Source organism: Xenopus laevis, chromosome 9_10L (genome assembly GCF_017654675.1).
Source record: "Xenopus laevis strain J_2021 chromosome 9_10L, Xenopus_laevis_v10.1, whole genome shotgun sequence".
NCBI lineage: Eukaryota > Metazoa > Chordata > Amphibia > Anura > Pipidae > Xenopus > Xenopus laevis.
The window spans coordinates 9,431,807-9,456,765 of NC_054387.1; the positions used below are offsets into that span (position 1 = coordinate 9,431,807).

Genomic DNA, 24,959 nt, shown 5'->3' on the forward strand with positions numbered 1-24,959 from the left:
TACAGCTCCCAGAATCCTGCCCCATGTCATGTGACTTGTGCCTGCACTTTAGGAGAGAAATGCTTTCTGCCAGGCTGCTGTTTTTCCTTCTCAATGTAACTGAATGTGTCAGTGCAGAGCACTATTACCTGATTCATTTTGAAAAAATTTTCCCATGACAGTATCCCTTTAAGAAAGCTCTTGTGGAAACCCACCAATTGCAGTCCAACATCTAGTGGCAAGCCCTTCTAAATGAGAAGTTGGAGAAGCTTCATATTAATTATCTTGGTTTGGGAATGAGCTGTTGGAAAGACAGGACAGTTTTGGCCATAGACTATACCATCTAGACAAAACTGTAGAAAGTGTTTCCAGATTTACCTTCACTTGTCTCAGAAGGAAGTGCTAATTAATGTTAATTAATATATAATTCTAGAAATTAGTATAAGTGCAACAAAATAATAGAATGGGGCAGCTCAAGGCTCTGAGTGGCAGTAAAAGAATTTTCAGTCAGGGGAGACGTAAGATAGAATGTCATGCGCCTGAGCTTTCTGTGTTTGTCTTTTACGTTTTTTTTAAGCCCATTTAAACTTTACAAGTTGAAACACAGCCTAAGGACTTAATATCTTTTTAAAAAACATTTCAAAAACCCTTCAAACGCAGGACTAACTTTTTATGGTTTGCTCAGGAAAACATATTTTGAGGATTAAGTCAACATTTTACAAGCGTTCTGTTTGCACTGCCACAAGGCAATCGTGATTCTTCTTTCAGCCCCAGTGGAGTGGAGCGTGTTATGGAACTGTACAGCTTTGCATTCTCTATAACTAGATTATGGTGAAGGTTGCACTTCGGTTACAGAGAACAATCCAATCACTGTATAAACTTGCAAATATTGCTGCTTTATGTTGCATTAAGTACAGGTATGGGATCCGTTATCTGGAAACCCGTTATCCAGAAATTTTCGAATTATGGAAAGGCCATCTCCCATAGACTCCATTATAATCAAATAATCCAAAATTTTGAAAATTACTTTCTTTTTCTGTGTAATAATAAAACAGTAGCTTGTACTTGATCCCAACTAAAATATAATTAATCCTTATTGGAGGCAGAACCAGCCTATTGGGTTTATTTCATGTTTACATGATTTTCTAGTAGTCTTAAGGTGTGAAGATCCAAATTACGGAAAGACCTGTTATCCGGAAAGCCCCAGGTCCTGATGATTCCGGATAATAGGTCCAATACCTGTATATGACAAATCCTTGGAATTCAGAGGGTGTCATTTAGATGAATAAATACAAAGAACAACAATAAAATGTGCAATAAAAAAGGTTTTTCACCTGCTGGAATAAAATATACATTTTATTCACCTGTCAAAACAGTCTCTGTGTCAGCATTATACTAAGGGGAATTTTTATCAATGGTCCGATTTTTAGCACAGTTTGTTTAAAAAAAATGCATGCCTTTTCACCGTGTTGATTTTTTTTTCAGATTTTATGAAAATATTAAAACAAATTGAAAAAAAAATGAATAATCACGGTAAGTTAGCAAAGCTTTTCCCTAACTCCTCCCATTTTTTTAACAAAAGGTGTTATCTGGAAGCAGGCAAAAACCATTCTATTCTATTTAAGGTCATGACAAATTCTGAACTGAACCCAAAATGTTTAGAAATTATTTTTAAACAATGAATCAAGTGAAGTCTTGAGTTGTCATGCCTTTATGTAAAAAAAAACTGGATTTGTGGATTTTGAGGATATTTTTCTACTTCTACTCGCATAATTATCCCCCATAAGCACAGATGGTTTCCCTTGGAATGATGCACAAGCTGGGGAGCACCAACGGGTTCAAGTCGGAAAGGAGACCTGTAATTACCACTTGCCTCTGTCCCATGGTGTAAGGTTAGAGTACAGCTACTCTATGTCACACACTTAAAGGAAAAATATACACCCAAAATGAATACTTAAGCAACATATAGTTTACATCATATATATATATATATATATATATATATATATATATATATATATATATATATATATATATATATATATATATATATATATATGGTATATTAAAGAATCTTACCAAACTGTTCTATATATTAAAGTAAATCTTGCCCTTTTACATCTCTTGCCTTGAGCCACCATTTCGTGATGGTCTATGTGCTGCCTCAGAGATCACCTGACCAGAACTGCTGCAGCTCTAACTGTAACAGGAAGAAGTGTTGAAGCAAAAGACAGACTGTTAATTGGCTCATGTGACCTAACAAGTATGGTTTGTTGGTATGTTTGTGTGCACCGTGAATCGTACGATCCCAGGGGGGCGGCCCTTATTTTTTAAAATGTCAATTTTCTATTTGTGATTACCCAATGGCACATACTATTAGAAAAGTATATTATTATGAAAATAACATGAAGCAGGGTTTTACATATGAGCTGTTTTACGCAATAGCTTTTTATAGAGACCTGCATTGTTTGGGGGGTATAGTTTTCCTTTAAGTGCTTTATATGTTGTTTAGCACTTGCACCCAAGGCTTTAATGAGTTGTATTATCTCTGGGATAATAGGGCTCATTTATTAATGCAAGGTGCAGTGCGAAGCAAACAATTGCGCACAAAATTGCACACACAATTCTATCCATTCTGAAAAATAACACTGCTAAAATAAATCAGCTTTAGCAACTCACAATTAAGAGCAGTAGCCACTCTGTGCTTTCCACCACCCTGTAATAAATTGGGACCTATGTTTCAAGGGAGATACAAGGGGTGTCTAGCAGAAGGACAAAGGAATTAAAAATCAAAGTGCCAAACACTGGGTGGCGCTAGAACAATGTTAAGACATTGTTGCTTGTTTTCCACACAGCAAGTTAATTCTGTCTATAAATCTTAAAGGGGTTGTTCACAGGGATATTCTTAGACAATTTGCAATTGGTTTTAATTTTTTATTATTTGTGGTTTTTGAGTTATTTAGCTTTAGATTCAGCAGCTCTCCAGGTTGCAGATTTCTGTAGTCTGGTTGCTAGGGTCCAAATTACCATAGCAACTGTGCATTGATTTGATAAGAGACTGGAATATGAATAGCAGAGGGTCTGTATAGAAAGATGAGGAATAACAAATAGCAATAACAATACAGAGCAGCCTTACAGAGCATTTGTTTATTAGGTGGATTCAGTGACCCCCATTTGAAAGCTGGAAAGAGTCAGAGGAAGAAGGCAAATCATTTAAAAACTATACAAAATAATTAATGAAGACCAGTGGAAAGTTGCTTAGAATAGACCATGCTATAACATACTCAAAGTTAACTTAAAGGTGAACCACCCCTTTAACAAAGGACTTTGGATTCTATGGATTCTGCCTCAGATCAGAAAATTGAGCTGCTCACTATAGAAGAAACAAGCAAAGTTCTGCTCTGTGGGTATTTTATGATTCAGCTATAGACCCTCAGTCTAAGCCATTTTTCTGTTTTTATCACAGTGATTAAAATATTACAGCTTTTCTTTTTCTCAAAAGGTTCTTCCTGTAAGAAAAACCCAATTTCAGGTCTTCCATAGTCTGATTATTTACTGCTGTATCCATCAGAGAGGGACAGGCAGGACTCCTATCAGTGAGTTGGCCAGATCAGGATGGGATTAGGTGGATCAGGGAGGCTGGCATATGGTGCCCCATTATATCTTAAAGTGACCAGAGCTGTATTTTCTGTGTATTGGATGGCAGCTTTAAATGAGAACTAAAACTTAACTAAAGAAGTAGCTAGAAATGTTGTACATTATGTTCTGTGCTTCTGTACCAGCCCAAGGAAACCACAGCCCTTTAGCAGTAAAGATCTGTGTCTCCAAAGATGCCCCAGTAGCTCCCCGTCTTCTTTTCTGCTGATTCACTGCACTGATTTACTGAGTTTAGGGACCCACTCACAATATACAGTACACATAGAATAGAAATCTCACAATATAAGGCTGATTAGTAATTAATACAGATAATTACTACATGGCAGCACAGAAACCAGTACAATTAGCATCAGAATTTAATAATCCACCCTGTAGCATCAGCTTATATTACAGACCAACCTCATTTTCTGCTGGATAATTAGTGAGAAAGATGGTGACCCCATGTGACAAGTTTGAAGTCCTGGATCATTGCTGCTATTGACAAGCTGAAACTTTAGCCTCGTGCAAGAAGTTCAGTATATAAAATATGTCATGTTTAGCCCTATTCATTTTCAGGGCTTAGTTCTCCTTTAAGCAGGGCAACTATTGGGGGCCTATATAAGGAAAAACACTCTAAACAAATTTCCACCACTAGACACTTACAGCTAAATCTGGGGTGGAATTGAGAAGGGGGGTTACCCCCTGTTTCACAACCGGTTCAGTAGAGGGAGTGATTGATGGGCCAGCATCTGACCCAAATACAGTGCTGAGATGGCCGAGCTAGTGCAGGATCTCTAGTTTAGAGGGTATAGTTATGGTCTCTACACTGTTGAAGAGTTCTTTCAGTTGGTAGGGGCTGCTGTTTGCTGTAAAGTGTTGCTTAGTACATGGAAATACCTATGCCAGAATAGGCATTGTGACCCTGTCCATAAGCCCTAATATTATTTTGTTGTTGGGCCAAACATTAAGAGCAGCCCGATTTAAACCAGCTTGTAGGTGGGCCAAATTATGGAAAGATCTGCTCATTTAGTGACCTTGTAAACATGAGCAGGTCAACCCTTTGGTATACCCACCGCTCAGCCCTCCCGGAGATGCCTTTCATGAACTCTATAAGGCCATCGCCTCTGAGCACTCTAATACATGTCCAAAATGTTCATAGTAGTCAATCTGGGTGCAGTCAGCTGTAGATAGCAGGGCTGTGGAGTCCGGCTCCTCAGTTTATGGTACCTCTGACTCCTGTTTTTAAAGGAACAGTAACATCAAAAACTCAAATTGTATCAAAGTAATTAAAATATAAAGAACTGTTGCTCTGCACTGGTAAAAGCGATGTGTTTGCTTCAGAAAGTTCAGATAGTTTATATAAACAAGCTGCTGTGTAGCCATTGGGGCAGCCATTCAAGCACAGGATACACAGTAGATAACAGATAAGTACTACTATAGTTTATATAAACAAGCTGCTGTGTAGCCATGGGGGCAGCCATTCAAGCACAGGATACACAGTAGATAACAGATAAGTACTACTATAGTTTATATAAACAAGCTGTTGTGTAGCCATGGGAGCAGCCATTCAAGCACAGGATACACAGTAGATAACAGATAAGTACTTCTATAGTTTATATAAACAAGCTGCTGTGTAGCCATGGGGGCAGTCATTCAAGCACAGGATACACCGTAGATAACAGAAAAGTACTACTATAGTTTATATAAACAAGCTGCTGTGAAGCCATGGGGGCAGCCATTAATGCTGGAGAATGAAAAGGCTACTGTTCCTTTAATATACTAATGTATTTTCCATATTGATAGAAAAAAGTTAAGTACGCAACATACAAGGCATTTTATCACTGCCAAAGCTCAAAAATATAAACCACATCCTTTGGTAATTCTAAAGCAAAATTAAACCGAAAACAATTGAAAACCTAAAACAATTTATATATTAATTGAACCTGGCATATAGCTGTAGAGTAGCTGTTAAATACAATCCAAAATGAAAGTATTGTTCTTAGACACAGAATTGCTTCTGCCATAACTTCTACCATAGAAGCTCTTGAATCTGATTTGATTATTTTAGCGCTTGTATTTAAAGTCATTAGGGGTTGGAGTCTGTACTTTTTTGGCGACTCCCGACTCCAGATACCCAAAATTGCTTCCCACTCCACAGCTCTGGTAGATAGGGTCTGATCTTATTAACCAAAGCCAAAAAAGGACGGCACTGAATATGGTTACATATTGATAGTGGGGGCGCTGCGGACAGAGCACCTGGAAAAATATATGAGTGCATCTCTACAGGAGGTGAGTTTGGAGCGGTCCATTTGGTTAGCTTGAGGTCTGATCTTATTAATGCATTTTATTAAATACTGATTTGCAGCAAAATCATGTTTTCTGAATAAAACTGACACGTTGTTCCAACTTATAGTTAAAAGGTTTGGAACACCCAAAACATGGTGCTGGGCAGCAGTTGCCGGTATTTATATGTAGGTGGCGCTAAGTTATTCCCAGAGCATAGTTGGCATAGGGACATGGATGTTGTTTATAAAGTCATCAGAGTTAATGGATCTGAAATGAATTGCCTCTGGGTTGGCAGCTTTTGGGTTTGTGCTCACCTCTCCCAACCTCGACGGTGTATGTTTTTTTTTTTTAATTTGGAATCATGTCAAGTGAATAAACATGACCTTGGAAGGGCGGTGGTTTTATCCTTGTAACCTAGAGTCTATGAAACAAAAGGTAGTACAGTGTAATTAATCTTCTGCAAATACAGTTTCGGGTATCCACTTAAAGATAAATCACCCTTTATAAGGAGGAGGGGGTGAATCATTATCATGAGTCCAGCCCCCCAGCATACACTACAGTTCAATTGCCAATGCTCAACTCTATTTCTCTATTTGCTCTAAGAGCAAACAAAAAATCTCTGCGTGTTATAAGGGGCTCTTTTACCCTCTTTTGTCATCTACATGCTGGGTCATATCTAAAGATTATATCCTTATGTGAGTCTGTGTGGAACCTTAGGGGGTGGACCACATCAGTGCACCTTGTCCAACAGGACACACTTGCCTGGGGCACTAGGTGGCAGTTGAAGGGAATGCATTTTGGCTTTATAGGAGGCATCACAAAGTGATACATATGGGTGATTCAGTATTGTTTGCCATACATAATGAGGCTATAGCTTATTCTTCTTTGTATATTTGTATCATATATATGGGAAGGAGGTGCCATATTGTTTCCCTTAGACAGTACAGTATGAGGGTATAGCTTATTATGTGCCCAGAACATTCCTTCTCTGTATATTTGTATTTATACATATGGGAAGGAGGTGACATATTGTTTCCCTTAGACAGTACAGTATGAGGGTATAGCTTATTGTGTGCCCAGAACATTCCTTCTCTGTATATTTGTATTTATACATATGGGAAGGAGGTGTCATATTGATTCCCTTAGACAGTACAGTATGAGGGTATAGCTTATTGTGTGCCCAGAACATTCCTTCTCTGTATATTTGTATTTATACATATGGAAAGGAGGTGCCATATTGATTCCCTTAGACAGTACAGTATGAGGGTATAGCTTATTGTGTGCCCAGAACATTCCTTCTCTGTATATTTGTATTTATACATATGGGAAGGAGGTGCCATATTGTTTCCCTTAGACAGTACAGTATGAGGGTATAGCTTATTGTGTGCCCAGAACATTCCTTCTCTGTATATTTGTATTTATACATTTGGGAAGGAGGTGCCATATTGTTTCCCTTAGACAGTACAGTATGAGGGTATAGCTTATTGTGTGCCCAGAACATTCCTTCTCTGTATATTTGTATTTATACATATGGGAAGGAGGTGCCATATTGTTTCCCTTAGACAGTACAGTATGAGGGTATAGCTTATTGTGTGCCCAGAACATTCCTTCTCTGTATATTTGTATTTATACATTTGGGAAGGAGGTGCCATATTGTTTCCCTTAGACAGTACAGTATGAGGGTATAGCTTATTGTGTGCCCAGTCACCTAATGAAATCCATTGTGTCCTCTGCAGCCCTTTAATAGTAGGCAGTTTCAAATAAAACATCATGATCATTTACCATGTGCCAATCAGTTAAACATCATTTTTAACTCCTCATTAATCCATTCCTCATACCATAAAATTGAAGGGAACATGTTTTATTATATACCTTTAGGGTCAACTTAAAGGGATCCTGTCATCGGAAAACATATTTTTTTCCAAAACGCATCAGTTAATAGTGCTACTCCAGCAGAATGCTTCACTGAAATCCATTTCTCAAAAGAGCAAACAGATTTTTTTATATTCAATTTTGAAATCTGACACGGGGCTAGACATTGTGTCAATTTCCCAGCTGCCCCCAGTCATGTGACTTGTGCCTGCACTTTAGGAGAGAAATGCTTTCTGGCAGGCTGCTGTTTTTCCTTCTCAATGTAACTGAATGTGTCTCAGTGGGACATGGGTTTTTACTATTGAGTGCTGTTCTTAGATCTACCAGGCAGCTGTTATCTTGTGTTAGGGTAAGGCCACACGAGGAGATTCGGGGAGATTAGTCGTCTGGCGACTAATCGCCTCGTCTTTTGCGCTACTATCTTCCCAAACTGCCTCAGCGTTTTTCCCCATAGGCTGCAACGCAAAGTCGCCTGCGCTAATGCACACGCGGCGATGCATTTTCTATAGTCGCCTGAAGTTGTCTGTTTGGGCGACTATTGAAAACGCATCGCCGCGGGTGCATTAGCGCAGGCGACTTTGCATTGCAGCCTATGGGGATAAACGCCGAGGCAGTTCGGGGAGATATTCACGCAAACGACGAGACGATTAGTCACCAGGCGACAAAATCTCCCCGAATCTCCTCATGTGGACTAGCCCTTAGGGAGCTGCTATCTGGTTACCTTCCCATTGTTCTGTTGTTTGGCTGCTGGGGGGGAAGGGAGGGGGGTGATATCACTCCAACTTGCAGTACAGCAGTAAAGAGTGATTGAAGTTAATCAGAGCACAAGTCACATGACTAGGGGCAGCTGGGAAATTGACAATATGTCTAGGCCCTGTGTCAGATTTCAAAATTGAATATAAAAAAAAAATCTGTTTGCTCTTTTGAGAAATAAATTCCAGTGCAGAATTCTGCTGTAGCAGCACTATTAACTGATTCATTTTGAAATAATTTTTTTTCCCTTGACAGTATCCCTTTAAGGGGTTAATTGCTTGAAAACTGATGTCGCTCCTCCCTCTCTCAAGACTTCCTGTGCTGCGACCCACACAGACTGTCTCTTGCTTTTCCCCAGCTATCCTCAGCCACTGAGAAGGACAGGGCGTGCAGGCATGGGCGGGGCTATTTGCTGATGTCATCTTGATGCCTTGTCACGTTAGGGTCCTTCTCAGTGCTGCTCTTCTCCCCACCCTGCTTTACATTCACACCCCTCCCTTGGAAAAAAAAAAACTAGATCAGGCAGCAGCAAAGACAGCTATGTGCAGCTGGGACCTGACACAGGCAGTGGGAGGGGGAGGGGTTCTCCGAGCTGAAGCAGATTTCAGCCTGTCAGTCATTTCCTGTGAGAGAATGAACAGACACTCCCACACCTCATTTCAGCTTAGACTCTCAGCAGTAATGATCTCTCTGCAGCTCTGATAAAGTGGCAGTTTTAGGAGGTAAATTGCTTTCCAAACGCTTTTTTTTTTTTCTGCATTATTACACGTTTGCGGGATAGGTGACTGCCGTATCTGAATGTGAAGATTGTTTGAAATGTCCCCTTAAGAAATGTCCCTGTTTTTGGTTGTGATTATCAGCTCGAGAGAGAACAGTGACGGACAGGTTAGAATCTTGCTTGACGAGTTCATTAATGTTTCCTGCCAGTGAAACGGTGTTCCCTGTTCAAAACTGTCATATTGTTTTATTTGTAACCGTTTATACGTGTGTGGCAGACTCAAGGTAGGACCTAATGGGATGACGAAGGAAGCAAAAGGAGACGGGTATAACGAAGCAGCAGTAGAATGTTTAACCTTAGCCGTTTCATTTGCCTTCTGTACTTGTCCAATGGAAATGTTTTAGCTGGGAATATGCAAGATGATTATCTCTTACTTTGTTTTTCTTTAGCTTCTGTGATGGTGATTATGGTTCCCCTTGCAATGTTTGCCATGCTTAAGCTGCTATTGTTTCTCAGGTTCACTGATCACAAGCTTCCTTATCACCTCCCGAGAAGAGGGGGTAGTGAAGCAGCAAAGGACAGTCAAACAGGTCTGTAAATGGAATTGGCCAACCATTGGCTAGTGGGCAACAAGTTGCTCACCTACTCCTTGGGGCAGAGACACAAGCTGCAATTCGGGGAGATTAGTCGCCCGGTGACTAATCTCCCCGAATGAAAATCGCCAGCGGGGTGGCACTTGGAGCACTTCGTTTTCCGAAGTTGCAACTTGAGGAAACTTCGGACGACTTTGGAAAACTAAGCTCTCCGGGTGCCATCCCGCTGTCGATTTTCATTGTAGCCGGCGGGGGGGCTGTTCAGGGAGATTGTGTCCCGAGGAGAGGAGATTCGACAGGCGACTAATCTCCCTGAATCGCAGCTGGATGGCACTCGCGGCTCTTCGTTTTCCGAATTTGACTAATGATGAAACTTAGGGCAACTTTGGAAAACGTAGCGCCGCGAGTGCCATCTCGCTGGCGATTTTTCATTATAGCCGGTGGGAAGGTAGGGGAAGGTAGTTTGGGGAGATTAGTCGCCCTGAAGAAGAGGCGATTTGTCGCCGGGGCGACTAATCCACCCAAATCTGCCCGTGTGTCCTTACCCTAAAGGAGATGGAAAGGTTAAATCTAAGTAAGCTTTATCAGAAAGGTCTATATAAATCGACCAGTAAACCCTCAAAGTAATGCTGCTCCTCTGTCAAAAGAAACAGCACATTTCTTTCCTTCTATTGTGTACTCATGGGCTTCTGTATCTGATTCCTTCTTTCAGCATAAACCTCCAGGGCTAGGGCTTGAGCATGCTCAGTTTGCTCCCCTCCCTCCTCCCCCTGCTGTATTCTGAGTGCAGAGTTATGAGTGAGCAGAGAGAGACTCTGGCATGAAGTGATGTCACACCAAGCTAATATGGCAGCTGCTATCCTAAACAAACAGAAACGCATTCTAAAGTATAAAAATGGTGTTCTAGCTTGCATTACTGTTGTGGCTAATCTATTGGCAAAAAATTGCCTTGGTAGAGTTCCTTCTCCTTTAAGCAGGTTCTTATGCCAAACAGAACCTCCTGTAGGCTGCCTGTCCACATAGGGGCTACCAAATAGCCAGTCGCAGCCCTTATTTGTGCACAATGCTCTAGGCCAATTATCAGGGTGTTGTGGCCTTTATATTGAAAGGCAGATGCAGTATATTACAACCTGCAGAAAGGAGCCAGTTTTTTAAGTGATAAAACTTGTTTTACCAGTGGCTTATCAGGATCCAAAAAGGCTTTACATCATTTAAATGAAATTGTTGTGTTTCGATTTATTGTCTTTCTTTTTTTTACATGCCAACCATATCCATGCCCTCCCAGTAAACAAATCAATCCGTTCACAAGTTTGTATGGGATATCAGTTACCAATGTCTGCTTTACCAGTATAAAATGCAACCGTTTCCGCCAGCCTTGCCTTGCATACAAGCGTGCTTCCAAATGAGAACTTGTTAGAACTTGAATTATAATTGCTTAAAAACAAGTTTTTCTTTAACTTTAAATTGTGTTCATGCCGCTGCTTGCCAAATGTATTTTGCTACTATCTTTGCTAGTTCACAGTGCCAAAACGAAGGCCACGGAAAAATGGCATGACTGTGTATTAAAAGGGTTATTCATTTAGTATGATGCAGAAAGTGATATTCTGTGAGAATTTACAATTGGTTTTATATTTTTTTATTATCTGTGGTTTTTGACTTATGTAGCTTTATTCAGCAGCTCTTCGGTTTGCAATTTCTGGTTGCTAGGGTCTGAATTACCCTAGCAACCATCCACTGATTTAATTAAGAGACTGAAATATGAATAGGAGAGGGACTGGATAGAAAGACGGGTAATAAAAAAAGTAGCAACAACTATACATTTGTAGCCTTACAGAGCATTTGTTTTTTTAGATGGGGGTCATTGACCCCCATATGAAAACTGGAAAGACTCAGAAGATGGAAGGCTAATCTATAAAAAGGAAAAAATGAAGGCCAATTGAAAAGTTGCTTAGAATTGTCCACTCTATAACATACTAAAAGTTAACTTAAAGGGCGGAGATTAGTCGCCAGGCGACAAATCTCCTCTTCTTCAGGGCGACTAATCTCCCCGATCTGCCTTCCCTGGCTAAAATGTAAATCGCCTGGGGGCAGGTGCTCGGAGCGCTTCGTTTTCCGAAGTTTCCTCGTGAGGCAATTATGGGCAACTTCGGAAAACGAACCACTCCAGGTGGCTGCCCCAGGCGATTTTCATTTTAGCCGGGGGAAGGCAGATTGGGAAGATTAGTGGCCCGAAGAAGAGAAGATTTGTTGCCTGGCAACTAATCTCCCCGAATCTGCCAGTGTGCCCCGACCCTAAAGATGAACCACCCCTTTAAAGAATAACCAAACCCTTAATTATAAAAAAAAAAACCCTACCCTTCATAGAGCCTGCTCTCCCCCCAGCCTAGCTGTTACCTTTGGTAAATACCCCTAACTCTTTACTTATCTCTCTTTCCAGATTCAGCGGAGCTCACGGGCGCCATCTTCTTCTCTTCGGGAAGTAAATGCCGTATCAGCGCATGCGCAATTGGAGCAGTCTTCTGGTTTTTGACACGCATGCACCGAAATTGACGGAAATTGCAGATGCGCGGGAACAAGTTCCGGAAGATGGCGCCCGTGAGCTCCGCCGCACTGAATCCGCAAAGAGAGATAAGTAAAGAGTTAGAAGCATTTACTGAAGAGAACAGCTAGGCTGGGGGGCGCAGGGAGGACAGTCTATATAGGATAGGGGGTAAAGGTTTTTATAATTAAGGGTTTGGTTCTCCTTTAAGGTCTAATGATCTGTAATATTAATAGGGAGTAAAAACAAAACAAACTGAAGCACGCTAATTCAATTCTAGTAAACACTATAGTAAAATATTATGTTCCGTTAACTTCCCCTTTAATGCAAGGTAAACTATTATGGAACACGAGTTGATTAGTAGTAGTAGTAATTGCATCTTGTATATTAGAAGGTCAGGTGCTTGCAGATTGTCAACATTTACTGTAAATCGTCCAACTGAACCCCACCCAATTTTGGCAAATGTAATCCCTTGGTGGGGAGGGTCCAGGATAAGATTAGATTAGGAAACTGGGCCAATTTGCAAGTATGCATTATGTATGGGTGTCTCCATGACTGGTGTTTTACATTGATGACAAGCTTATCCATGGATTCCTAGAGGCATCTGAACCCCTGTAGGGAAATAGATGAAGGCATTGCTACTGCCACTCAGCATTTACAGCATTGAAGGTCAGTATAGACCTATAGACACCTTTTTTTTTTCTTCTTTAACATGAGTAAAATAAATAGAACTTACACTTAAAGGCCAGTTATCAATTCGTGTGAATTTTTTTTACTCTAAAAAAAATCTAATACTCAAAATTCCATTGGGAGGTTATTTAAGACCAAATTTAAATGTCTAAAACTCGAACAAATGTTACCGTCTCGAAAACTCGAATCAGACTAGACCAAACTCGAATCAAGTTTTTACTCCAACAAAAAAACTTGAATGTCAGGAAGGCTATTAACATCTTCAAATGGGTCACTGGAGCTCTCCCGTTGACTTTTATACATGAACTTGGCAGGTTTTAGGTGGTGAATAGTCAAATTCGAATTCCCGGGGTAAAGGTTTGATAAATCTCGATTTTTGGATAGAGTTTGGATTATTCGCAATTTGAACTTGTGAGTTTTGAAAATTCTAATTCCCTATTGGACCCTGATGAACCGAAAATTGTTAAGACTAGTAATTCTGAGCTCTGTATAAACAACCCCCACTTACCATTGATTGTTTTTGCTTACATATAAGCAGAAGTCCATTATGCTGGTGGGTTATCTGTGCTGTAGTGATCTATTTATCGCCCTCACCAGCTTATATTTCGCTGTTTACTCAATCGGCATATAGTGTATGCCAACTCCTCCACTGAAATAGCATAAATATGCTGTTGCTAAGAACCACGACATTTTTTTAGCCTTCCAGTAGCTTATGGATGGTTAATATACCATGTTCCCAAGTGTAAGAACACTTAAGGGGCAGATTTTTCAAGCGTCTAATTGAAAATTCGATTTTTTAAAGGTTTTTTTATGGCCAAAACTGTAAAATTTGACTAGTGAATTGATAAAATTCGATTCAAGTTTTTTTTTTTAAAAAAAAATTTTGATTTAGCATTCACTGGCCATTTCAGAACTCCAATATGACTATTCACCACTTAAAACCTGCCGAAATGCTGTTTTAGTCTACGAAAGACGTCCTGGGATCAATTTGTAGTTTGTAGCCTTCCCGACATTTGAGTTTTTTTCGCAGAATATGTTTCGAGTTTTTTGGGTCGATCCTATTCACCCCAGTTTTGGAAATACAATTTGATTAATACATTTTGATTGGTCGAATTCCGAGTTTATGGGAGTCGATGGAGTTTTTAAAAACTCACATGAACTCGAAAATTCGACCTTTGATAAATGTGCCCAAACTTGTACCCTTAGGGCCTTGGGTCTCAGTAAAGTCCTGACCACAGATAAACTGTCCCATTTGCCAAATGAAGTTCCAGTCACTCTAATAATCTTTCATGGCCTCCAAATAGAGACCTGTAGTTACTGCCCAAAAAACAAAGTTGATATTTTATCATGAGCATTCTGGAGAATCTATCACAGCTCATAAAAGCAGTATAAATGCTGGTAATATAAAAGAAAAGGACACTGCCTCTTCTAATCATTTCTTTGGCAGCCGCCGTAGAATGAGTCAGACAGAACCTTTCTACACATTGTTACGTACCCCGTAGCTGTCATGAAAGAATGCATACGTAAAGAGCCTATTAAATTCAACTTCCTAACCTGAAACAGATGTGCCCCGGATCACTATTTTTGGTATGCGAATGTGTATTTAGTTAAAAAAAACGATGCGCTGTTTAAGATAATACACCCGATTTCTCGTTCCGGCTCTACCATTGTAGCAATGGCTGCTAACTGGAACTAACTGGATCTGATAACGTATGAATAAATGCTAGACTGTTCACAATGAAATCAGCTTGTATAGCAATTGAATTACACATCTATCAGTATATTACACTAATTGCCTTGTCAGCGTCGGACTGGGCCGGCGGGACACCAGGAAAAATCCCGGTGGGCCCCAGATCTGCACCCTGAGCTTCTTTTTCCTGCAGCCGGTGACTGTCCCAACACAGTGCGCTAAAAAACGGAAATTCGGTTCTGCTCGTGCAGAAAGCACAGTACGTGCTTGCTTTAGCGATGCAGCCCCCTTTGACCCGCTCCAACGCTAAACTTTTAAGCGCGGAGAGGGGGGCGGCATCGGGGTTGCTGCCTCGGACGGCAGCGGATCGCCCCTGACTATGATTAAGCCTAGGTGTGATACACATCAATTTCTGATACAGTACAGCCAAACCCATAATGATATTATAAGGAAGTAGTAGGTCTATAACTGGGATACCTATACTTTTGAGTCAGGTGCTAAAAATGGGTCCCCGTGCCAGTGAGGTTGGTTCTCATTGATACTGGTTTTTCACTAGCTGATGGTGATTAATAGAAGATGCATCAATGCCTTTTAAACCGGTTCTTAAGTCACAATGCTGCCTTTATATAAACCAAACCCTTTATATTAAAGTCCCCTACCCTACATAGACCCCCTCCCTGCTCACCCCCCAGCGTAGGTGTTACCCTTGATAAATGCCCCTACCTCTTTACTTACCCCTCGTTGCAGATTCAGCGCATCGGAGTTAATGGGCACCATCTTCTTCTCTTCGGTAATCTTTGTGAATCAAGTGCTGTATCGGCGCATGCACAGTTGGACCAGTTTTTACAACTGCGCATGCGCCGAAAGTCACAGAAATTGCTGAATCGCTTGAAGAAGACCCGAAGATTACAGAGGAGAAGAAGATTTCGCCCGTGAACTCCGATGCGCTGAATCTGCAACGAGGGGTAAGTAAAGAGTTAGGGGCATTTACCCAGGGTAACTCCTAGGCTGGGGGTAGCAGGGAAGGGGGTTTATGAAGGGTAGGAGGGTAGGGGATTTTAAAGGAGAACTAAAGCCTAACTAAAGAAGTAGCTAGAAATGTTGTACATTATGTTTTGTGCTTCTGTACCAGCCCAAGGCAACCACAGCCCTTTAGCAGTAAAGATCTGTGTCTCCAAAGATGCCCCAGTAGCTCCCCATCTTCTTTTCTGCTGATTCACTGCACATGCTCTGTGCTGCTGTCACTGAGCTTAGGGACCCACTCACAATATACAGTACACATAGAATAGAAATGTCACAATATAAGGCTGATTAGTAATTAATACACATAATTACTGCATGGCAGCACAGAAACCGGTGCAATTAGCATCAGAATTTAATAATCAGCCCTGTAGCATCAGCTTATATTATAGGGGAAGCTCATTTTCTGCTGGATAATTAGTGACGAGCCCTAAGCTTAGCTTCTCAACAGCTGCTCAGAGCCCACCGAGCATGTGAGTGTCAGACACTTTCCAAGATGGTGACCCCCTGTGACAAGTTTGAAGTCCTGGATCATTGCTGCTATTGACAAGCTCAAACTTTAGCCTCGTGCAATAAATTCACTATATAAAATATGGCATTTTTAGCTATATTGTTTTTAGGGTTTAGTTCTCCTTTAATATAAAGGGTTTGGTTCTCCTTTAAAGGGGTTGTTCACTTGTAAATTAGTTAGTTAGTATGATGTAGAGAGTGATAGTCTGAGGTAATTTGTAATTGGTTTTAATTCTTTTTTGTTTGTGGTTTTTCAGTTATTTAGCTTTTTATTCAGCAGCTCTCCAGTTTGTGATTTCAGCATTCTGGTTGCTAGGGTCCAAATTACTCTAGCAACATGCACTGATTTGAATAAGCGACTGGAATATGAATAGGAGAGGCTGGAATAGAAAGATGAGTAATAAAAAGAAGAATTAACAATAAATGTGTAGCCTTACAGAGCTTTTGTATTTTTTTGATGGGGTCAGTGACCCCATTTGAAAGAGACAAAAGTGCAAGGCTATTAACTATATAAAATATAAATAAGAAGACCAATTGCAAAGTTGCTAGGCATTTCATAACATACTAAAAGCTACCTTAAAGGTGAACCACTATTTTAATGTTATTCCAGACAGTTGATTTTGGTAATCCTAAAGTTTGACCAATGCCCCTAATGGTTTTATTCATGTTTTTCACCCTTCAATGACTTTCACTGGCACAGCTTTTCTCCTCATGTTGAACAGCAGCAATTACACTCAGGGCCGACATTAGAAATCACAGGGCCCTGTACAAAAAAATTATCGGGCCACCTTGGCCCTGCCCACCACAGCCCCCTATCCAGCCCACTCCAGCCCCCGATCCAGCCCACTCCACACAACAGTTAAAAGACCACACAGACATCAGCGCTAAAAAAGGTAACCCCCCCACACACACAAGTTATAAAAAGCTATTGATGGTCAGGGCCCCTTATAACTGTGGTGTAAGGGCCCCCCTTAAAAGTTTTTTTAAAAAATTGGTGGTCAGAGCCCCCCTACAAGTTAAAAAAAATAATAATTGGTGACCAGGGCCCTCCTATAAGTTAAAAAAAAAACATTGGCGCCAGGGCCCCCCTTACAAGTTAAAAAAAAAATTGGGGCCCCAAAGAATATTTTTTTTTTTTTTAAAAAAAAACATTGGTGCCAGGCCCCCCCTAACAAGTTTAAAAAAATGGGGCCCCAGATAAATTTTTTTTTTTGGTGGCAGGGGCCTTTAGAGTATTAAAATAATACATTGGTGGCCAGGGTATTAAAAAAAAACCAAAAAAAAAAAAACCACAAAACACAAATTGGTGTTCAGAGGAATTGAACTCATGGCTTCAGGACTTCAACTTCGCCTCGCCGCTTCAGGACTTCAATTTGGGTTGTTTTCGTGACTTCAGTTCTTTTCGCTGCTTCAGGACTTCAAGTTTGGCTGTTTTCGTGACTTCGGGTCTTTTCAGCGCGTTCAGGACTTCAATTTTGGTTGTTTTCGTGACCTTGGGTCTTTTCGCCACTTCGTGAGTTCGGCTTCGGATGTTTTTGTGTCTTCCGGACTTTTCGCTGCTTTGGGACTTCGGCTGTTCAGCTTTTCGGCACTTCCACATTTTGGCTGATCGTGACTTCGGAAATGGCCGCACGGCTTTGGCGCTGTCAAGGGGGGCCCGGCTCTTTCGAAAGTGCACCACTGCCTCCAGACACCTGTACCCCCTGTCCCCCCTAATGGCAGCCTGACTACACTACAGACTCCAAACAGTAGAAGCAAGTCTAGGTATCTTATTCCTGCACTAATGAATTAACACATCACACCTGAGTAATCACAAACACCTGTCAATGGACCCAAAGGTTATGAAATGAAGGGGGACTGTGTATAAAAAGGGTTGTCCTTTCTACATGGTGAAACTGAAATGTATGCCAATATCTTAAATCTGGAATGTGCATTTAATCCCATCTGAATTGTTTGATTTAAAATGTTGTGCTGAGGAGCAGAGGGGTTAATCAAATAAAATGTGTCTTTGCCCCAAACATTATGTATCTCATGAAAACTCAATGGAAGCCTTTGGGAATATTTAGGAATTTAATCTTTTTTTTTTTTTTTTTTCCAAAACTGAATCTGGCCCTACATGTCTATTTTGGAAATTTTTGAAATCCTGCAGTGAACAGGGGCGTGGATTAGTGCGGACTAAGGGTAGGACTCGACGAACGATTTTGTCACGATGCGACAAAACGCATGCGAATTGTCGCATGTGACAAAAATAAGGCAAGGGATAGAAGTGTCGCAGCGTTGATCCGACGCGCTCATTGCTCACAACCAACTAGTGGTTCATTCCAGGCTCACAACCAACTAGTGGTTCATTCCAGGCTCACAACCAACTAGTGGTTCATTCCAGGCCTAAATTACTGAAAACTAAAAAGCCAACTGCTTCGAAATTGCACTGCCTAAAACTTGGGGAGTGGCACAGAGGGGACAATTGTGGGCAACAAGGGGGATTTATGTGAGTTTAATGGGGAGGTACACGGGCTAGATGGAGGATAAATGCTGGCAGCGGGGGTTGCTGGGAATTGTAGTATGTCAAGATGTAGGTTGCACATCCCTGGGAATATGGGGGAGAACAAACTACAAGAATAAATTCCAAAAACAGGAGCAGCCCTGCTGTCCCTTGTGACCTGGAGTCAGCTGGTATGTACCCTCCCTTCCCCCAATCTTCCTCCCTCCTCCTCCTCCTCAATGAACAGGAGTAGCAGTGCAGGCTCAGTTTCCAAAAGCTGCCCTACCCAGCATGCCTCGTCAGCCCAGCCAGGAGCAGCCACAATGAGGTTCACCTGAGGGGAAGAGCAATGCCCCAGAGTGACTCTCAACCCTCCCCTCTCCATATCGAGCAACCTACTAAAAATAACAGCCCGGTGCAAATCACTAGACTAAATTCATTGTCCATTCTGGGATTATTAGTTCCCGCGTCATTCTGCGGGCCGAATTGGCGAGTGACTACATTTCCCAGAATTCCAGTCGGGAGGACGACTTTTTCTCGCCGCTCAGGGAGGGGTTTTTTTATATTTTTTTTCATTCTAGCTCCCCATTGAAATAAACAGCAAGGAAAATGGCCGAGCGCTCGGTGGGGAGATAAAGAAGCGAAAGGATTACGGAGAGAGGGAGGCTACAGCAGCAATTCCCGTGAGTACATTGCACCCTATTTTGTTGTTTCCCGGCATGCAGTGCTGCGCCTCTTCACTCTGTCTCTGCGCTGAGGAAAGTGGGAAACTTTCCTGGGGAGCTGTCAGTTTTTACAGAGAATCTTTACTCCTCTAGGACTGTTGTATTACAGCCCCTGCCGTAACAAAACTTCTGTCATTAAGTTCATATTTCCCTGTTAAGCCCTTGTGTAATTGTCTACTCAGTAGGGTAACCCCTGCCCTCCCAGTGGGGTGACAGGCTCCACTATGGATGGGTAACTGGGCTCAGGGATGTCAGACTCCTCAGCCCTGAGGTATAACTTGCCTCATTCATGTACTAACTGCCCTCTCAGTGGCCTGTTACCCTTCTGTGCCCTCTTCACTGGGGGTAAGTACCCCTGTCCTCTCAGTGCCCTGTAACACCCCACCAAGTGTTCCCTGTATAAACTTCTTACTGAGCTGCCTAAATGCACCATGGCAACTCCCACATTATAACTACATTATTTGCCCTCCCTCTGCCGCTCCATGGAGGTGATCCCTGCTCACAGCTCTGACACGGCTGCCTTTTTTTCATTCGCACCCCCTGTGCTCTGCCCCCATCCAGTTTCCAGCACCGTGTCTATTCCCTCACCCCCCCCACACGTTGTTTAAGGGTTAGTTCACACAAGGAGATTCGGGAGGCGACTTCGAAAAACGCATCGCCATGTGTGCTTTAGCGCAGGCGACTTTTTATTATAGCCTATGGGAAGACACGCTGAGGCAGTTCGGGGAGATTGTCGCTCAGAAGACGAGGCGATTAGTCGCCAGGCGACAAAATCTCCCCAAATCTCCTCGTGTGAACTAACCCTTAACAGGGTTGTTCACCTTTTAGTAAGTTATAGAATGGCCAATTATGAGCAACTTTTCAATTGGTCTTCAGTATTGTTTTTTTTTAGGGATCCAGGATTCGGTTCGGGATTCTGCCTTTTTCAGCAGGATTCGGCCAAATCCTTGTGTCCGGCCGAACCCAATCCTAATTTGCATATGTAAATTAGGGGCAGGTAGGGAGATCACATGACTTTTTGTCACAAATAAAGAATTTGCATACAGTATGTAGCTTTCACAAAGGATTTGGGGATTCGGCCGAATCCCAAATAGTGGATTCGGTGCATCCCTAGTTTTTTTTTTTTTTTTTTTTTTTTATTAATTGCCTTCTTCAGACTCTTTCCAGCTTTCAAATGGGGGTCACCGACCCTATATAAAAACAAACTCTCCCCATACACGAGCCGATAAAAGCTGCCGACAGACCGAGTCCACAGCTTATTGGCCCGTGTATGTGGGGCCCTCCGACGGGCTTCCCCGATTTGATATCTCTCTCGATCGGGCAGGTTAAAAAATCCTGTCGGATCGCGGCCGCATCTGTGTGTTTATGCAGTCCCGCAATCCGACCGCCCGTATCGGATGCATTGTGATTCGGGTTGCCACCTGGCCAGTATTTTACCGGCCTGGCCATTAAAAATGATGGTTGATCCCAATGTTATCAATAGGGAAAAAAAGATAAATCTATAAGAAGGCCGGTATTTTTTTCCAGAAAAGGTGCCAACCCTAATTGTGATCCAATTGTTGGGCCCACTATCGGATCAGCCGATATTGCCCACCGCAATGTGGGCATTCTGGGAAGAGATCCGCACATCACAAAACGAGTGAATCTCTACGTCTATGCCCACCTTAAAGCTACAAATGTATTGTTACTGCTACTTTTTTATTGCTCCTCTTTCTATTCAGCCCCTCTCCTATTCATATTCCAGTCTCTTATTCAAATCGGTGCATGGTTGCTAGGGGAATTTGGACCCTAGCAACCAGATTGCTGAAATTGCAAACTGGAGAGCTGCTAAATAATTCAAAAACCCCAAATAATAAAAAATGAAAACCAATTGCAAATCACTCTCTACGTCAGTGATCCCCAACCAGTAGCTCGTGAGCAACATGTTGCTCTCCAACCCCTTGGATGTTGCTCCCAGTGGCCTCAAAGTAGGAGCTTATTTTTGAATTCCAGGCTTAGAGACAAGTTTTGGTTGTATAAAAACCGGGTGCACTGCCAAACAGAGCCTCAACGTAGGTTGACAATCCTCATAGGGGCTACCAAATGGCCAATCACAGCACTTATTTGGCACCCCAGGAACATTTTTCATGCTAGTGTTGCTCCCCAACTCTTTTTACTTCTGAATGTTGCTCACAGGTTCAAAAGGTTGGGGATCCCTGTCTACGTCATACTCAAAGTTAACTCAAAGGTAAACAACCCCTTTAATGCAAGGTTCGGAATCCCCCTCTTTTATAAGTACAATTTACCTTTCCATCAGGAACGTGAGCCCTATTCCCTCCTCCTGTCTCACCACCAGGCACTGTTGTTTGTATATTAATGATACAAGTTCACTGTATTCTATGCAGCTTCCTCTAACTTTCAGGAACTGACCTATGTTACTTCCTATATTTATTTGTGTGTGTCACCTGTATTGTAACATACTGGCAAGCAATGACATTGTATCTAAATACATATAAAACCCTAAGCAGCTGGTAACGTGTGTTCTGGTTCCTTTTGTCACTTCGATTTAAATTTTGCGGTTTATTTTCTGGGTACGGGCAAGCTTCTGTATTGTGTGCTTTATGCAGAATTATCTCCTAGTCCTGTCATACCCATTGTGGTTCAAATACACGTTCTTTCTTTTTGCCGTCATCAGTAGCGTTCGTTGAGGAGGCGGGCCCTGGTGCGTGACGCGCAACCGGGCCCCGCCCCCCTCCGTACGGCCGCATTTGCCTAAGTTTTCAATGGCAAACGGACTGCCGGGGGGCCCTGAGGGGGTGCGGGCCCTGGCCCACTCGCACCCTCTGCTCCCCCAGTAGTTCCGCCACTGGCCGTCATTCCTTGTTAATATCCGGCTGAATTCTTTAATTTCGAGGATATGGTTAAAATAGCAAAACAATTTTTTTGTTGTTTTTTTAATTATTTTTGAACCAGCGTAACATTTGAAGAATGTATCATTTGTGCACCATTTGTTTATTTTTTTCTTTTATTGTAATGTTTGGGGTTTTTTTCCCCAGCGTATTGCTAGTCTATTTGTCACTGACACAATTAATGTGTTTTTTTCCCTTCCTTGTAACCTGTTTAGTGCTGGGATGGAGCGACAAGAGCATTGTCTGAGATGTGGTGGGGGGTTTGCATTGAATACGGGGGAAGGTATTGTTACTGCAGTGCTCCGACATTGCTCCCAAATCCTAATCCAGCAGTGTAGGGCTATTGGTCTTTGCTTTTGGCAATTGGCAGGGTGTCCGGAGTGGTCACCTCTGCCTCAGCCGAGGCTTTAAAGTGATCCAATCACAGCTTGAAAACAGTTAGCGGCGCTCGCTCTGCAGCAGATTGACGCTGGGCTGATCACTTCAAGCAGAGGTTAAAGTAGCCTTTTAGAATTGCTGTAGCCTCCATGATCCTCCTTAATACGAAGGGATTGAAGTTTCTCTTTACAAACAAGTTGCTGGCAAAAATGAATCCATTGTGGATTTCTTTCTCCCCCCACCGCCCTGTGTGCTAAAGTCTTTGTACAAGCACGTTTGGAAATCGCACAAGAAACCTGTTTTCTTTTCTCCCGGTGCACTCACTTAGTGAAATGCAAACAAGCCTCCTAATACCCTTATTCATTCTCTTGCTGCCGAGGGGGTCTTGGATCTCATGCGAGCACACTCTTGATTCACAAGCCCCTCGTTAAACAAGGGATCCAAGAAAAGGCTTTATTTGGCTTTCTCATTACCCCAACAATATCCCTTAGTGGTGTCGCCAGCAGAGAAGTGGGCGCTGCGATTGTGTTCATTGTTTGTGTAAGATGAACCCTTTTAGCCAGCCGAATGTCACCGGTCTCTTCAGTCAGCCAAGGCTGTGTCTCAGTCATCCATGTTGCTATGGACCCAAAATTATAGAGAGGGAGGTTATGTGCTGTATCACTGCTGCTGGAGGAGTGATATCCAGTCCTGCGTTACTGATAGCCTCTCCAGACTCCTTGAAATTTCACAAGACCCTATGTCGGAGGCTAAAAGAGACATTCAGAATATATTCTGTGATCTCGAGGCGGTTCACTGAATTTAATATGGGCTCATTAGCATTACCTCGTTTATTGTCGCGCAGAATTAGCAGCGTAACTAGAATAATGGGCTCCACAGTCTGGCAGCGAGTGAGTTAATGAGGTTAATGTAAAAATCGGAATTGTGGAAGGGCATGTTGGAACATATAAATATGTAAGCTTTTATACCTTGTTACAATGGAAGGTCTTTTTAGCCCACCGCCTCCAACTCTAAGCTCAACATTTTTTGCACTGTCATCCTCTTAATAGATCTCAGTCGGCTGGTAGCCACCTCAACTTGTGTATGTGGCCCAATGCTGGTGGCCCAAGGAGTACTTTCTCTTTAGGTTTATATTATATTTGATTTTAGGCTCATAGCATTGCTTTTTTAATTTGTTCTTTGCTTCTCTTTGTATACCTTTCTTATTTCAGAATAACATTTCAAGCAATCCTTTTCTTGCCACGTTTAAATGGACATTCTTCCGTTAATAAGTAAAAGCTCCCGACTCATCCCCTCCAAACCTCGTTGGCATCATATGTACGGGCCACCCGTCTGACTGATAGCTTGGATAAAAGTCCACCAGATATTTATTGGGCAGGCTTTAAACATCCCTTCAGGCGCAGGTCTCGGGTGCGTTGATGCAGATCTTTTGCAACAGATCTCAATTGGCCCAGTGCTTTAAAGGAGAAGGAAACCTAGTCGGTGCAAAACCCCCCCCTCCCGTGTGTTGCCCACCCTCCCTCCTCCCCCCTGGCCTACCCGTCCCGCTGGGCAAATGCCCCTAACTTGTTACTTACCCTTCTGCGCAGGTCTACTCCACGGAGTTCACAGGCACCATCTTCTTCCACGCGATCTTCTTCCTGCTTTGAACAGCGTTTTGGCGCATGTGCAGTAGGAGCATTTCGCCGGTATGGATCTACTGCGCATACGGCAAAAGTCACAGTTTTTCAATTTCACTTCGTGACTTTTGGCGCATGCGCAGTAGATCGTACCGGCGAAATGCTCCTACTGCGCATGCGCCGGTCAAAGCAGGAAGAAGATCGCTTGGAAGAAGATGGCGTCAGTGAACTCCGTAGACTGGACCTGCGCAGAAGTGTAAGTAACAAGTTAGGGGCATTTGCCCAGCGGGACGGGTAGGCCAGGGGGTAGGAGGGAGGGTGGGCAACACATGGGAGGGGGGGGAGGGTTTTTGCGCCGACTAGGTTTCCTTCTCCTTTAAATCCAGTCGTTTGGTCCTTGGCCAGGTTTTGCCCAGCTCAGTGGTGGCCAAATTAGGCAGAGATTCACTCGTTTGGCAGCATTGTCAGATCTTAGTGTATAAGCTGTAAGATGATGCAACATTTTGACACTCTTCCATCAAACAGAAAGCAGCTGTGGTCAAGAAGCTCCCCCCCTCCACTTGTCTGTTTTAGTAACATTA

At 42.3% G+C, this 24,959-nt stretch overlaps 1 protein-coding gene across 2 annotated transcripts in view; it reads left to right on the plus strand.

The window, feature by feature from the left end:
* The first annotated feature begins 9,106 nt into the window (after window positions 1-9,106).
* LOC108701773 (nuclear receptor coactivator 3-like) overlaps window positions 9,107-24,959 on the plus strand; it is a 102,012-nt gene continuing 86,159 nt past the window's right edge. Inside the window, exon 1 of one of the 2 annotated variants that reach the window (XM_041577114.1) lies at window positions 9,107-9,248. The gene's annotated coding sequence lies outside the window, so the exon portion shown is untranslated. Of the gene's footprint in view, window positions 9,249-18,422; window positions 19,452-24,959 lie in introns of those variants that run through there. The other variant, XM_041577115.1, reaches the window with a different exon arrangement.